At 47.4% G+C, this 14,937-nt stretch overlaps 2 non-coding genes across 2 annotated transcripts; both read right to left on the bottom strand.

Moving 5' to 3' along the window:
• Nucleotides 1–4,584: 4,584 nt before the first annotated feature.
• TRNAN-GUU (transfer RNA asparagine (anticodon GUU)) lies at nt 4,585–4,658 on the bottom strand. The gene has a single exon. It is a non-coding gene; the product is annotated as a tRNA-Asn (tRNA).
• A 6,721-nt stretch (nt 4,659–11,379) lies between these two features.
• On the bottom strand, nt 11,380–11,453 carry TRNAN-GUU (transfer RNA asparagine (anticodon GUU)). Its single transcript has one exon. It is a non-coding gene; the product is annotated as a tRNA-Asn (tRNA).
• Between the last annotated feature and the right edge of the window lie 3,484 nt (nt 11,454–14,937).

The following is a 14,937-nucleotide window of genomic DNA, read 5'->3' as shown; positions in this document are numbered from 1 at the left end:
TACCCTTTTCCTCCATAAATGATTTTACACTCAAGGTACCGGTATGTAGCATAAAGAAAAAAGTTTTAGCTCCCGTAGCAACTTGCATTTTCTTTACGCGTTTTAATACATTACTTCCTGTGCCTCCATAGTATAAAGCTCGGTACAAGGGCACCGGGAACACCACTTCACAAACATCCTTGTATAATGTTCTCCTGTTAACATTACTTAAATACTCTTTCGAAAAACGTGCGCTTAAGAATTTCACGCTCAAAACAATTTCCCTAAAGAATCCAAAAAGAGATCCCGGCATATATTGCGTATAAACTACGAAATCAGGCAACGCTCGACCAAGTCTTTGTTGACACACTGTGCGCAGGAATGGATCACTGGCATCCCTAAAAAACATAAACCGGTTGACAATCTGTCGCACAAACAAATGACCCAGACCAAGCCCTCCATGCTTCACCTGCCGGAACAAATTTGTCCGACTGCACCTCTCCCAACTCGAGGCCCAAACAAACACCGCAAAAACTCGATGCAATTTTTGCACATTTACACGGGAGCAATGCAACACTTGCATAACATACCATAACTTACTAATTAAAAACAGGTTACAAACTGCGGCTCTTGCAAATATTGATAATTGAGCGCTTTTCCATTTCTCCGCTTTTTCACCGGTTTCTCTGACCTGCTCTAGCCAGTATGGCTCGCTTTCCTTGTAAAATTTCAAGGGCACACCCAAGTACTTTGCAGGCGTTGTAACCCACGACACATTAGCGAAAGTGTCGGGGGTCAGCTGCCATTCTCCGTGCCAAAATCCCAGGCACTTACCCCAGTTAACTTTACTCCCTGTGACTTTGCTAAAATGTTTTACCACATCCACTGTCCTCTTTATACTCTCCTTATTTACACAAAAAACCGCAACGTCGTCTGCGTAAGCCAGCAATTTGACTTCTGACTCCTGCAGTCGAAAACCATCAATGTCATTGTTTTGTAGGATGCTTAAACACAATGTTTCAATATAAATGCCGAACAAAAGAGGGCTGAGGGGGCAACCTTGGCGCACCGAACGTCGTACGTTGATGGGGGCCCCCAGTGACTTATTGACAATTAATCTCGTAGTGCAGTTACGGTACGCCAAGGCCACTCCCTCTCCGATAACAGAGCCGACATTAACATGGTCTAATATACTGAACAGAATAGTATGCGCCACACAATCAAAAGCTTTCTCCAAGTCCAACTGCAGTAAAGCAACACACGCATGAGTTGCATCGCAGCATTCGAGCACACTTCTCGCTTTGTGAATGTTCTGAAAGATGGATCGCCCTTTGATACCGCACGTTTGGTGAGGGCCCACTAGTTCGCATATAACCGTTTGTAGTCTGCCAGCAAGCACCTTCATATAAATCTTGTAATCAACGTTTGTCAGAGCAATGGGCCTGTAAGACGACAACTGCCTAAGCTTATCTGGTTGGTCAGTTTTCGGAATAAGTACTGTGTGCGACGATCCGAAAGACGCAGGCAGTGCCTTCAGCTCATACGCTTCATTAAATAAGGCACACAACAAAGGAGATAGCTGTTGCTTGAACGCTTTATAAAAAGCCGCACTCAGGCCATCAGGCCCGGGTGATTTCCCAGGGTTTAAATTTTCTATTGCCTGCTGCACTTCTTTTTCGCTTATTGGCCGCTCCAGTCTTTCTTTTTGTTCGTCATCAATTTTTGGCATCGCGTCAAGAAAGGATTCTTTAAAACGGTCCAAATTAACCTCTCGGGACGAAAATAGCTCTTCATAATACTCCCGGAAAGCTTTCGCGATTCCTTCGTTATCGGTTTCTGTGCGTCCTGCCCAATCTACCTCTGCCACGTGATTTCGCCTTGCATTTGCTTTTTCCATTCCCAACGATCTTTTTGTCGGCGTCTCATCCATGGCCAATTTTTCCGCTCTTGCACGCACTAACGCTCCTTGGTATCTGTCTTCTTCTATCAAGTTAATCTGTTCTTTTATTTTTCGAATATCCTCTATCCATCTGCCGGGTGCCTTACATTCCTGTTCGTGTAGTTTTGCAAGCAAAGCCTTAAGCTGGGTTTCTGTAATTTTCTTCTCGTACACCAGGTAACTTGATCTGTCAATGGCTTTAATTTTAATCTGTTCCTTGCACAACTCCCACTGTTTCCAGATTTCGAGCAAAGTCCCTGGCCTCACTTTAATCAATTCATTCACTACCACGCGTCTAAAGGCATCATCATTAAGCAATTTATTGTTAAATTTCCATAACTCCCAGCTAAATGCATTGCTTCGTTTTTTGGTGCCGAATAAGCATTGCACCAAACAGTGATCCGTGAATGTCATAGGCACAACTCGGTATTCATTGCATGAAGGAATCAAATCCAGCGACGCGTAAATTCTGTCCAGACGCGCGTGGCTAGAACCTTGGAAGTGCGTGTACTGAACGGCACGCGGTCCTTCCAAGCAATCAGCCACATCCTCCATATTCCATTCGCTTGTTAACTGGCATAACATTTCAGTGCTCTTGTCTCTGAATCCGCGTGTGCTGGTTTTGTCTCGAGCATTCAGTACACAGTTAAAATCGCCCAGCAATACTACCTGCCTTTCCGTACTTAACTGCTGCATAACATTCTCGAAAAACACTGTTCTTTCCTCCACACAGTTAGGAGCGTACACACAAATAATGCGCCACTCAACACCGCTGTATACACAATCAGCCACTACACACCGTCCAGAAGAGCATGAGGAGTAGCCCTTTACAACCAGACCAGGCAGCTTTTTGACAAACAATACACACCCGGCCGATGTCCCAACTGCGTGGCTAACAATGGCGTAAAATCTAGCCGTGAAACGTCGCACCATGCTCCCGGTCTCTTCCTCCCCGTCAACCTTAGTTTCTTGCACGGCAAGCACGTCAATATCGTGGTCAATTAAGAGCCGATGCATCTGGCTCTGCTTCTTTTTGCCTGCCACTCCCCTGACATTTAACGTGGCTACTCTTAAGGTGGTTTCGGGCGCCATTTTCATCAAGGGTGAAGAGACCGAAAGCATGGTGCTTACCTTTCCCGTCTAGCGCGTTGCTAGACGCCGTCGTTTGATCCATCCCCGTCCGGTGCGAGCGGCTGACCCGGCAGCGGGGGCACTTTATCCGCTACCCGTCTCTCTGATGAAATGTTTGGCCGCGGACGTAGCGTGGACCGCCGGGATTGCCCCGTTTTTGCTGGTGGCTCGTCGACGCTGGGGGCTGACGCCTGGTTACCTTCGGGTTCGGACTGTGTGTGGGATCGCTTGGCTGGGGCTTGGACGCCTGGCTTACGAACACCGCTGGTGTCTGAGTGCTCCTCCCCATTATCCTGTTCCATGCCGTTTGAAGGCTCAAGTGACGGGCCTTCCTCATTGCTAGGGAGCTGAGGTGCAGAGTCCGCTCTCCCCACATCCCTCGCAGCATTGCCGCTTTCTGCCGAGTCCACCGACGAATCCGTCTCCCGTGTCTGCGTTCGCACCTCTCCGGCACCCTTCGCCGCCTCCTCCGCCTCGACCACGTCCATGGTGAGCTCCGCCGACCGTTCCGCAGTTCCATGTCCCGCTGCCGAAGCGTACGAAAGCACACAGGCTGCCTCGTCATGACCGTAGCGTCTACACTTTGGACAACGCGGCACCTTACATTCTCGTCGAACGTGACCGGTACCACGGCAGCGCAGGCACTGCATCGCTCGCCCAGGCACCACGACAAGGGCCAGCTCTCCGGCCACTCGCAGCTGGTGAGGTAAGTCATCGACCTTAATGCCGGGTTTCAATTTCAGGAGCACAGTCCTCGTGGTGGACCCCTTCTCCCTGACGCCTTGAACTCTCCACCTCTCCCGGGTCACCTCGGTCACCTTCCCAAAAGCCGCAAAAGCCGTCCGGATGTCGTCGTCTGCCACACCGTACAACATCCAGTGAAGTCGCAACTTCACCTGTTGGTCCTCGGGATCGATAATGAGGCAACGGCGTCCCTTAACTTCGAGCTCCTTGAAAGCCGCCAGTTTCTTCGTTGCTTCTGTGCTGCTTAACGTGACCGCCCAAACATGGTTGATCTGATACGCCCCCAACGCCACAACGTCGGGGAGCGCACCAGCGTTGGCAAGGGCGTCGCGGAAATCCTCGACCCTGTATGGCCTGACTCGCACATCGCCGTGCAAAAAAAGCGTGTTAAAAACAACGCGTACGGTGGGCAAAGTTGGCAGAATAATCTGATATTCGCTATCATCCATGTCCTCAAGCCTGTTTCCGCGGCTGGAAATGGCCGCTATCGCCGCTCCGCTGGAGCACATGATTCTGCCACCGTTCACTACGGTATCCGGAAGTAGAATGCCGATTGCCCCACGGAGGCCGGGCCGGAGGGTATGCCAAGAAGAAAGCTTCTCTAGCTAACAACTCACTCGGAAAGCTTCAAATAGCTAGGGCGTTTAGTGTTTCATGAAGCATTGTTTTTTTATTTAATGCACGAGAATACAGCAACAAAGCAAAATGTCAATTAGTGTGTTTCTCTACAATAACCAGAGTTGTTTTGCTGTTCAGGGACAAACTACACTACAGCTAGAACCAAAAAATGCCGCCACCGGGAGGACTCGAACCTCCAACCTTTCGGTTAACAGCCGAACACGCTAGCCGATTGCGCCACGGAGGCCAGGTCGGAGGGTGTGCCAAGAAGAAAGCTTCTCTGGCTAACAACTCACTCGGAAAGCTTCAAATAGCTAGGGCGTTTAGTGTTTCATGAAGCATTGTTTTTTATTTAATGCACGAGAATACAGCAACAAAGCAAAATGTCAATTAGTGTGTTTCTCTACAATAACCAAAGTTGTTTTGCTGTTCAGGGACAAACTACACTACAGCTAGAACCAAAAAATGCCGCCACCGGGAGGACTCGAACCTCCAAACTCTCGGTTAACAGCCGAACGCGCTAGCCGATTGCGCCACGGAGGCCAGGTCGGAGGGTGTGCCAAGAAGAAAGCTTCTCTGGCTAACAACTCACTCGGAAAGCTTCAAATAGCTAGGGCGTTTAGTGTTTCATGAAGCATTGTTTTTTATTTAATGCACGAGAATACAGCAACAAAGCAAAATGTCAATTAGTGTGTTTCTCTACAATAACCAAAGTTGTTTTGCTGTTCAGGGACAAACTACACTACAGCTAGAACCAAAAAATGCCGCCACCGGGAGGACTCGAACCTCCAAACTCTCGGTTAACAGCCGAACGCGCTAGCCGATTGCGCCACGGAGGCCGGGTCGGAGGGTATGCCAAGAAGAAAGCTTCTCTGGCTAACAACTCACTCGGAAAGCTTCAAATAGCTAGGGCGTTTAGTGTTTCATGAAGCATTGTTTTTTTATTTAATGCACGAGAATACAGCAACAAAGCAAAATGTCAATTAGTGTGTTTCTCTACAATAACCAAAGTTGTTTTGCTGTTCAGGGACAAACTACACTACAGCTAGAACCAAAAAATGCCGCCACCGGGAGGACTCGAACCTCCAAACTCTCGGTTAACAGCCGAACGCGCTAGCCGATTGCGCCACGGAGGCCGGGTCGGAGGGTATGCCAAGAAGAAAGCTTCTCTGGCTAACAACTCACTCGGAAAGCTTCAAATAGCTAGGGCGTTTAGTGTTTCATGAAGCATTGTTTTTTTATTTAATGCACGGGAATACAGCAACAAAGCAAAATGTCAATTAGTGTGTTTCTCTACAATAACCAAAGTTGTTTTGCTGTTCAGGGACAAACTACACTACAGCTAGAACCAAAAAATGCCGCCACCGGGAGGACTCGAACCTCCAAACTCTCGGTTAACAGCCGAACGCGCTAGCCGATTGCGCCACGGAGGCTTTTTTTTTTTTTTTTTTTTTTTCCTTTATTGCCGTGAAACACAAAAAAAAATACACATGATAAAACACGTCAACTACACTTGAACTAACGCGTACGCGGCTAAAATCTTTTCAGGTTCACCAACTCATCAAATAGACATTGCCATTGTGGTGGATCCTGCTGCATCCTGAAAGTTTCGCGTATATACACCGCACTTTCAATGAAGTTTTCACGCGCAGATCGTGTATTTATATCTGCGTGACGCACCTGCATTCGTGTTTTCCACAGACTATGTTGGCCAAGAAGCATAATTAAATCGTAAGGTGCATCATCGTTCTGCACTGGAAGGAATCTGATACCGTACGGAGTTAGGGGAAGTTCCTTTTTAATTGTCCTTTGGAGGACGTCCCATAGAAAGACAGCATCCCAACACTGTAAGAAGACGTGTTCAATTGTCTCCGGTTTTTTGCACAACAGGCAATTTGTTGTCCATGGGACGAAGATACCTTTTTCATTCAGCCAGGTTTTAACAGGGAGCGTATTAGAGTGAAGTTTGAATAGGAACGTTTTAGCAGATGGCCTCACGGGCATCTTCTTGACTCTTTTCAAAACGTCCTGCCCTGGGCCTCCACAGTGTAATGCTCGGTAAAAAGGCACCGGCAGCATCACGTCAATGAGATCTTTATACAGTTTTTTTTCTGGGAACATTGAAAAGGTAATCAAAAGAAAACCGCACTTCCAGCAACTTGCACGAAAAAACAACCTCGCGCAGGTAGCCAGTCACAGTACCAGGCATGCTTTCACATGACACAATCCATTCAGGGAGCAGCCTCTGCAATCGCACTTGCATCACAGTTCTCAGAAAGGTATCTTTTTGATCACGCAGGAATATAAATCGCGAAACCACTTGACGCAAGAACAAATGGGCAAGGCCAAGCCCGCCCCTTTTAACAGAAATAAACAAATTCGTCCGGGCGGTTTTTTCCCATGTGGATGCCCAAATAAAAACAGCAAAAACGCGGTGCATTTTCTGAATTGAGGTCCGTGAGACACACAACACATTCATGAGGTACCACAGCCTCGAAATAAGAAAAACATTGCAAATAGAAGCGCGCGAAAACATTGAGAGTTGCCTTCCTTGCCACGCATCCGCTTTTTCTTTCGCTCTGGATGTTTCTTCCATCCAGTGCACGTTGGGATCTCGATAACAATCTAAAGGCACGCCTAGATATCGCGTTGGGAGAACAGACCATCGCAGCTTACAGAAGAAATCAGGTGTCACGTCCCAATCACCGTGCCAAAACCCGGAGCTTTTCTCCCAATTGATCTTACATCCGGTTTGATCACAAAATGTTTGGACGACACCCGTAACTTCACAGATGCTCTTTCTAGTTGCACAAAACACTGCTATGTCATCAGCATATGCTAGCATCTTCACGTGTGCTGATTGCAGCTCGAACCCTAAAATGCGATCGCTATCAATGATAGCCAAGCAAAGTGGCTCTAAATACAGTGCAAAAAGCAGGGGTGAGAGCGGGCAGCCCTGCCTTACCGATGAACGTACTGCGATGCTGTCAGTCAGTTCACCATTCACTATAATACGGGTCGTGCAGTTCGCGTAAGCCATTTTAACACCCCCCACTATGACTTTTCCAAGGTTAGAATGCTCCAAAATGGAAAAAAGAATTTCGTGAGAAACACGGTCAAAGGCTTTCGCCAAATCTAATTGCATCATGGCTATCTGACCACCGAGTGCATCAACACATTCTAGTACGGTTCTTGCGACATGTATATTCGTGGCAATGGATCGACCCTTGATGCCGCACGTTTGATGAGACCCAACCAGTTTTTTTATTACGCTTTGCAGTCTTTTTGCTAAAACCTTCATATACACCTTGTAGTCAACATTGGTGAGGCTAATCGGTCGATATGACCCCACCAACAGTCGTTTCTCTGGATCATCTGTCTTGGGTATTAGCACAATGTGCGATGTAGCGAAAGACAATGGAACAGTATTACGTTCATAAGCTTCAGTGATTACATCGAGCATAAACTGAGCCGCATACTGCTGAAAGGTTTTAAAGAAGGAAACGCTTAGACCATCCGGCCCAGGTGCTTTCCCAGGTGTCAGGTCATCTATTGCAGATTCTATCTCCTGCAACGTTATCGGTGTTTCTAGGCGCGCTTTACTTTCGTCATCCAGTGCAGGCATCAGTCTTAGGAAATCTGTTTGAAAGCCGCCTACAGTCTCAAGCTTAGCGCTAAGCAGTTCTTCGAAGTGCTCTGCTACCGCACGCTGAATATCTTTAGCATCTTCAGTGATATGGCCGGCATACCTTATACTCCTTATTTCTTTCTGGCAGGCGTATCTTTTTTCGTCTGCTAGGGCTCGTTTTGTCGGCACTTCTCCAGCCCAAAGTTTTTCAGCCCTTGCACGTATGACAGCCGCTGTGTATCTTTCGCTGTCGATTGTTTCCAGCTCACGTTTAATCTCTCGTATTTTACTGGCGAAATGCCCTGGCACAGTACTTTCCATGCTCAAAAAAAACTGAAGTTGTTCATTCAGTTCTTTTTCTTTTTCTTTCTCTTCATGCCGCACCTTACTGCTCTTTTCTATGGCTTTCAATTTCACCCACTCTTTGAAGCTGTCCCATTCCGCTGCAAAACTTACTGGTCGCATAGCCAGACGATCTTCAAACTGGGTCTTAACTTCCGTAAGGAACTCTTCATCGGCGAGAAGTTTGGCATTCAGTTTCCATAGGTACCAGTTAAAGCGCGATTTCTTTCCTGCCCTACCGAACACTGCACTCACGAGACAATGATCGCTGAAAGACACAGATTTCACCTCATATGCAGTACATAGGGCAACAAGATCAACCGAGGCATACACCCTGTCCAATCTAGCATGGCTATCTCGCTGAAAGTGCGTGAACTCTGGTTGGTTTCCAGTGGAGAACACACTACCAACATCCTCAAGGCCGTATTCATGCACAAGTGCATTCAACCGCTCGGAGCTTCTGTCTCTTCGAGGTTTGCACTTCGCCGCTCGGTCCACAGCTGCGCACACACAGTTGTAATCGCCAAGTACAAGCAAGATTTTGTCGACCTTCAACCACAATTCAATAGACTCAAAAAACGATTCACGTTCGCTTTCTGAATTGGGAGCATACACACACATAACACGCCAGCATAAATTACAGTAGGTAAAATCAGTAACCAAAAGCCGACCACTTGGACAGGCAAAAACGAAATCTACACTTACTCCCAGCGTGTTACGTATAAATAAAAGGCATCCACCCGACACACCAACAGAATGGCATACACACACATAAAAGTTTGTTTGAAAAGAAGCCACCATACGGTCAGTGCTTTCTTGGCTCTCAATCTTTGACTCTTGCACAGCTGCTATATCTATATCATTATCCACAAGGAGGCGACTGAGCTGGCATTGTCGCCTTCTCGCTCCCAGCCCTCTGACATTCAAAGTAGCTACGTGTAACGCCGAATTAAGCTTGAGAGTCATGTGTTAGAAAGGGCCGCCCGTACCCGCATGGTGCCTACCTTCATGGTTGCATGGCCTCCGCTTCTGAAGAAGAGCGGCATATGTGTGCACGTATTGTCCTCCCAGCAGAACGTCGGGCTGCATTCAAACGAAGTCCAAGCACCGTTTTTCATTTTTTTTTCCACACACGCCCCGCTTGGTTGCAGAATGTTCCTGACGCTGGTCGGTAGGCAGCCGACCCACAAATCGTTCAGGACACCACAAAACCTACGGAGGCGGTTTCCCCGCCTGCCGCGTGTCGGCAGAGAAGTTCGGCTTCGGTCTCAAAGTCGATCTTCGGATGCCCGCAGTTTTCGGCGGCGGCTCACCACAAACGCCGCCTGGCAGCTGAGTCTCCTCGAAGCTTTCCTCGTGTGGACGTTTTGAGGCAATTAAGGCCGCTGTCTCCGGCCCAACTTCCATGGCATCAGTGCAAGGAGGCTCAGTACTCAGATGCTCCTCAGCGTCAGAAAACTTGATTACGTCCTCTGACGCTTCCTTTGAAGCGCTTTCGTGGTCCTGTTGGTCCTGCGATGGAACGTGCGAGACGTGCCGAGTTTCGTTCTTTTCACTTGAGACCGTCACCTTATGCTTAGTTAAAACCGTCATGGAAGGCGCGTCCTGTTTCGTTGACTGTCCTTGAATGTCGGCTGCCTCCTCCGCATCCACCTCATCCATTATCAACTCGGACGTGTCCTCGCTGGTCCCAGGTCCGGCAATGCTTGCGTAGGTACGTGCACACTGGCTGTCTTCATGACCGAACCGTCGACAGGTTCCGCAGCGAGGAACCCGGCACTCCTTGCGGATGTGACCCGTGCTCCGACAGCGTAGGCACAAGGGAGGTCTGCCTGGCACAACAACGAGCGCCAGCTCACCGCTAACGTTCAACTGATGTGGCAGGTCATCCAGCTTCACGCCAGCTTTCAACTTAAGCGTGACAAGTCTAGTAGTTGAGCCTTTTTCTACCATACCTTTCACACGCCAGCGCTCCCTTATAACTTCCAACACCTTTCCATACGGCGTAAAGGCAGCACGCACATCCTCGTCTGGCACGTTGTGTAAAAGCCAGTGAAGTTTCAGTCGCACGTCCTGGTTGGCCGGGTCAATTACCAAGCAGCGACTGTTTTTCACACACAACTCACCGACACTAACAAGCTTGGTCACCGCTTCAGGATCCTTGAGAGTGACAGCCCAGACGTGGCTCATCCGATACGCCCCCATCGCAACAACATCGGGGATCAGCGAATGCTGTGCCAACGCGTCGCGGAAATCTTCCACCCGGTAAGGGCGGGCCCTGATATCGGCGTGCAAAAAAACCGTATTCAAAACAAACCGACCTGTTGGCAGTGCAGGCAAAACAACTTGATAAGTACCATCCTGTTCAGCAGTCCTGTTACCGCGGCCTGACATGGCCGCTGAAGCCGCTCCTGAGGAGCCCTGCATCCTGCGTCCGTTCACTGGCGTGGCCGGAAGCAGAATCCATTGCGCCACGGAGGCCGGGTCGGGGGTTATGCCAAGAAGAAAGCTTCTCTAGCTAACAACTCACTCGGAAAGCTTCAAATAGCTAGGGCGTTTAGTGTTTCATGAAGCATTGTTTTTTATTTAATGCACGGGAATACAGCAACAAAGCAAAATGTCAATTAGTGTGTTTCTCTACAATAACCAAACTTGTTTTGCTGCTCAGGGACAAACTACACTACAGCTAGAACCAAAAAATGCCGCCACCGGGAGGACTCGAACCTCCAAACTCTCGGTTAACAGCCGAACGCGCTAGCCGATTGCGCCACGGAGGCCGGGTCGGGGGTTATGCCAAGAAGAAAGCTTCTCTAGCTAACAACTCACTCGGAAAGCTTCAAATAGCTAGGGCGTTTAGTGTTTCATGAAGCATTTTTTTTATTTAATGCACGAGAATACAGCAACAAAGCAAAATGTCAATTAGTGTGTTTCTCTACAATAACCAAACTTGTTTTGCTGCTCAGGGACAAACTACACTACAGCTAGAACCAAAAAATGCCGCCACCGGGAGGACTCGAACCTCCAACCTTTCGGTTAACAGCCGAACGCGCTAGCCGATTGCGCCACGGAGGCTTTTTTTTTTATTGCCTGGACAATATAAATACATATGCAACACTACCACAGTACAATGGTTATTAAAAGACGTCCAGCCTTCTTGGACAGTACGTCGCTTAAAAGGGCTTCAAGTTGACTAGCTTGTCCATTTCCGGTAGCCATTCAGGTGGATCACCTAGGCTTTTCAACACTTGTGTGATGTAGACCACATTTTCCATAAAGCACTCTCGCGCAGGACGGGCATGTTCATCAGCATTTCTCACAGTCATACGGGTCTTCCATAGACTGTGCAGACCCAGTAGAATAATCATATCGAGGGGTAACCCCCCTTCATCAGCTGCCGGGAGGAAGCGGATACCCCGAGGGGAAATTGGAAGCTGCTTTTTGAGCGTGCGCTGCAGAATATCCCAAAGGAATATCGCGTCCCAACATTCAAGAAAAATGTGCTCAACGGTTTCAGGCTTTCGACAGATTATACAGTTGACTGACCAAGGGACAAACATTCCATTATCCTCCAGCCACGGTTTAACCGGCAGTGTTCCGCTGTGTAGTAGAAAAAAAAAAATGTCTTTGTTGACGAGCGCACGGGCATTTTCTTTGCCCTTTTCAGGACGTTCATTCCTGGGCCTGCACTGTATATGGTGCGATACATTGGGACCGGGAGCATTACATCTAGTAAATCTTTGTACAATTGTTTCTTTGTTATTGAAGACAGGTAGTCTTTGGAAAATCTAACATTTAACATTCGGAAACTCAGTACGACTTCACGCAAAAACCCACGAATACTTGTTCGCCTTAATTCAGAAGAAGACACAACAAATCCTGGTAACTCGTGCCAGAGACGCACCTGTATCACAGTGCGCAATAATGGATGGCTCTGTGTACGCAGAAACATAAAGCGAGACACAATCTGTCTCAGAAACAAGTGAGTAAGACCGAGTCCCCCTTCTCTAACCGGACGGAAGAGATTGGTACGACTTGTTCTTTCCCACACTGAACCCCACAAAAAAACAGCAAAAACTCTGTGTAGCTTTTGAATACTGACTCGCGACATGCACAACACTTGAAGAACATACCAAACTTTAGCAACAATAAACAAATTACACACAGTTGAACGGGCGAACATGGAGAGCTCCCTTCCGCCCCACCCTAGTGTTTTCTCCCGAGAACGTTCAGTCTCTTGCACCCAATAATCATTTGCGTCTTTGTAATGTACAAGTGGGACCCCTAGATATTTCACTGGTAGTGTCGAGAATTTTATGTTTTCGAGGGATTCAGGAGTGCAATCCCAACTGCCATACCAAAAGCCCATACATTTGTCCCAGTTTATTGAACTACCCGACATCTGACAAAACTTCTTTGCTAAGTGCACTGTTTGAGTAATACTTTCCTTGTCTTGACAAAAGACAGCAATGTCATCGGCGTACGCCAAAATTTTAACTTCGCTAGCCATCAGTCTGAATCCGTGTATACGTTCACAGTGAATGATCTTTTGGCAAAAGGGTTCGAGGTAGATCGCAAATAGCAAGGGCGATAGTGGGCAGCCTTGTCTAACTGATGACATCACTGGAATATTTTTCGTTAGTTGCTTGTTTGCAACAACCTTAGTATAACATTCGTTGCAAGCCATTTTTATTCCATCTTATAAAATAGATCCAACTTTAATATTTTCTAGTATTTGAAAAAGTATGCCATGATCAACAAGGTCGAAGGCTTTCTCAAGGTCTATCTGGAGCATTGCAACGTGGTCACCCCAAACGTCACAACACTCCAGTATGCTTCTAGCTACATGAATGTTTACACTTATTGTTCGGCCTTTAATAACACACGTCTGATGATGCCCTACTATTTCCTTAATGACATTCTGTAACCTACTCGCAAGAACCTTCATAAAAATTTTATAGTCAACGTTAGTCAGACTAATTGGTTGGTTGGTTTGTGGGGTTTAACGTCCCAAAGCAACTCAGGCTATGAGAGACGCCGTAGTGGAGGACTCCGGAAATTTCGACCACCTGGGGTTCTTTAACGTGCACTGACATCGCACAGCACACGGGCGCTTTGTTTTTCGCCTCCATCGAAAAGCGGCAGCCGAGGCCGGGATTCGATCCCGCATCCTTGGGAACAGTAGTCGAGCGCCGTAACCCCCGGCGAGCCCCGGCGGGTAGTCAGACTAATTGGACGATATGATGTTACAGATAAGAGCTTTAAAGGATCATCACTTTTTGGAACCAGTACAACGTGTGTTTGACGAAAGGACGGAGGGATGCAGTTTTCTTCATACGCCTGCAAAATCACTCGGTGCAAGGCGGTTGCGATTTCGCTCTTAAACATCTTGTACAATGCTGCACCCACACCGTCTGGACCAGGTGTTTTCCCATGGCTTAGTTCCTCAATAGCTTTTTCAATCTCATTTACAGTTATTGGCGCTTCCAGACCTGCTCTAACAATTGCGTCCAATGCTGGAATTAATGCAAGAAATTCTTGTTCGAAACCTTCTTCCACTGGCCGTTGGCGCCCTATCATGTTGCGATAGTGCTCAAAAAAGGCCATTTTTTTCCTCGCCGTCACTAGTAACCGTATCTCCGTATCTTATCTGTCTTATTTCGTTTCGTTTCGCGTATCGCTTTTCATCACTTATGGAGCGTTTCGTCGGCGCTTCACCCATGAACAACCTTTCCGCCCGGGCTTGTACTATTGCTCCCATGTATTTTTCTTTATCTGCACATTCTAACTGCGCTTTCAGTTTTCTGATCTGTGCGGTATATTTTCCGGGCTGCAGATTTTCCAAGCTTAAAACGAAACTTAACTCGCACTGCAGTTCTTTTTCTTTCTTCCTTTCTTCTTGTCTCAGGACGATGCTCCTTTCTATAGCGCCTATTTTAATTTCTTGCTTGAATATTTCCCACGCCGCGATAGATTTCGAAGGCTCACTTTCAAGCAATCGCTGTATCTTCATTTTAACCTCATTTACAAAAACTTCATCATCAAGGAGCTTAACGTTAAACTTCCATAGGTCCCAGAAAAATTTCGAGTTTTTTTTCTTTGTGCCGATAGTAAAAGCCACTAAGCTATGGTCGCTGAAAGAAACATGTTTAACTTTATAATCCGAACACCTTGGTAGCAGAGCCAAAGAGACATAGGCACGATCCAGCCTGGCGTGACTTGCACGCTGGAAGTGCGTAAAGTGTGAAGAGCTGCAAGCCAAAACATGACCAACATCTTCCATTTCGCATTCTTGCATTAACGTGCTTAGTAGGAGAGCACTTCTGTCTCGCACCAACCTCTTGTCTGACCTGTCCTCGGCATAGCAGACACAGTTGAAATCGCCGAGTAGAATGATGCTCTTTGAACATTTCAAGTAGACACCGATTTGCTCAAAGAAACTACGCCGATCATCCTCTCTGTTAGGAGCATACACGCACATGACACGCCACTGTACACCCGTCAAAGAGAAATCGCAGACAACGAAACGGCCATTGTCACTCACAGTCACTGCTTGTAC

Source organism: Amblyomma maculatum, chromosome 7 (assembly GCF_055883805.1).
Source record: "Amblyomma maculatum isolate TAMU_Amacu chromosome 7, ASM5588380v1, whole genome shotgun sequence".
NCBI lineage: Eukaryota > Metazoa > Arthropoda > Arachnida > Ixodida > Ixodidae > Amblyomma > Amblyomma maculatum.
This window is presented reverse-complemented; position numbering and strand designations above follow the sequence as displayed.